This window comes from Vombatus ursinus, unplaced genomic scaffold (assembly GCF_900497805.2).
Source record: "Vombatus ursinus unplaced genomic scaffold, bare-nosed wombat genome assembly UNPS02014768.1, whole genome shotgun sequence".
Lineage (NCBI taxonomy): Eukaryota > Metazoa > Chordata > Mammalia > Diprotodontia > Vombatidae > Vombatus > Vombatus ursinus.
In genome coordinates, this window is record NW_020954546.1 from 1,014,846 (window position 1) to 1,017,121 (window position 2,276).

The window sequence follows — 2,276 nt, forward strand, 5'->3', positions numbered from 1 at the left end:
TATCTATCTATCTATCTATCTATCTATCTATCTATCTATCTATCTATATTTACTTTGTCCAACTCCCTCACTTTGCAGGGGAGGAAACTGAAGACCAGGGTTAAATGCTTTGCCCAAAATCATATAGGTAGGAATGGAAAAGAGATTCGAACCCAGGCCCTCAGGCTCAGGAGACAGGGCTCCTTCCACTATACCATAATCCAACTGCTTTACTGAAATCAATGTTATAAGAATGAGCAAATAGCTAAGAAAAAAAGTAGCACTCTATTTCATAGAAGCTGGTTGGGTAGATTTTATAAGTATGGTATTTGCTTTTTTTCAATTCAGTTAAAATTTTTATTGAATACCTGTTATTTGCTCAAAATTCTATCAAGTAGTGAACAGGAGACAGAAATCTCTGCCTTTGGTAAATCAATCAATCAATCAATCAATCAACAAGCATTTATTAAGTACCTACTATGTTCCAGGCACTAAAAAGAACTTATAATCCTTTAATCATATACATATATATGTATACATGTATGTATGTATATGTATATATATATACACATATAATCTTATAATCCTTGAATCGATTACAGAATGATAAATATAAAAGAGTTTACAACAAAATGTCAAATTAGCCATCATATGGTACAGTTAGTAAGTGTTCTGGGTGGTCAGGAAAAGGAGAGACCAGCATGGCCTACAACTGATTTTTAGTCCTGTAACTGAGGGCTGTGATCAGAAGGCCACAGTAATTAGGCCAGAATCAATCAAATGGGATCCTGATCCTTCATAAAGAGATGCAGATGGGATGAGCTAGCATGTAAACAACAGCCTAACCAGAAGTACAGGAAATTAAAGCTAGACTCAGTCCATGGTAGGAGGGCCTATGGTCATGAAATGGATGTGTTAATTCTCAGTTAATGAATGGATTGAAGCTTTCCTGTGCTAAGAATCTCTTCATATACATACATATGTATAAACATTTCTATGTGTACATGTGTTTATATATACATACACACATGTACACGCAGAGGTAGTTCACCATTTAAATGTAAGCTTCTTGAGAGTAAAGATCACATCATTCTTTGGCTTTTTGTCTCCAACATAGTGCCTGGAACATGAAAGTAAAAACAATAATAGCATTTGTATAATGCTTTTAAGTTTGCAAAAGGCTTTATATGTTATCTCATTTAACTTTACAACAGTCCAGTAAGGCAGGTGCTTCCCCCCCCCCATTTTATAGGTGAGTAAATTGAGGCAGAAAGGGGTTTAGTGACTTGCCCAAGGTAACACAGTTAGTAAATATCTAAGGCAGTATTTGAACTCAGGTTTTCCTGTACAACATTCTATACTCTCCATCACCTACCACTGAATAAATGCTTGTTGATCGATTGATAGGATTTGGGTGAGCAATGAACTTGCATTATGGAATCCCCAGAATTTGTTTACTGAGTGGTGGTAGGGAATGCTTTGAGCCTGATTCTGGCCTTTATTTCCATCCATCTACCACACCCCACCTCCATCACTACAATCAGATAGAGTCTGAACCAGGAAAAAGCACCAACATGAATGATGTAAAGGCTTTGGATGGATAGCAGTGTGGGGAGGGCATCACAGGCAGGAAGGGATACAGTGTAGGAATAGCTTAGATATCTGAAAGAAAGAGTATGCTGGAGTTGTTTTTAATTATCTTAAAGACTCTTATGCAAAATGGGCTTTGGAGCCTGGATGGGAAATTATCTCCACAGCTGGATCACTCCTAATGGCTATGCATGCATCTCTGACAAAGGCAAGGGCTGCTAAAGATGAATTGCTCCAACCAGGCTAATTGCTGGGAATTTGCCTAGGAGAGGGAGAGAGAAGCCAGAACTTGGATCTCATTCTGCTTAGATCTTGCCAGATGTTGCTTCGGTGTCCCACGGTCCAATAGCAACTTTGATAAAGAGAATCAAAGCTGAATGAGCACTTGCTGGTTTTTAAGAAAGGAAGCATTATGCTGTGTTTGTCAATACCTGTGGGGATGACTAGAATTGCGATAATGGCCACAGATTCCAGCCTTAAACAAACATGGGCTTGTATAGATAACAACAGACTGAAACATTTGCAAGGCTACCTGTGCAGCTTCTGGAGAGTTGGGAATCAGATGGAGACAAAGATAGAGAGATAGATGGATGGATGGATGGATGGATGACAGATATGTAGGTAGGTAAGTAGATATATATTATATATATATATATATATAGAGAGAGAGAGAGAGAGAGAGAGAGAGAGAGAGAGAGAGAGAGAGA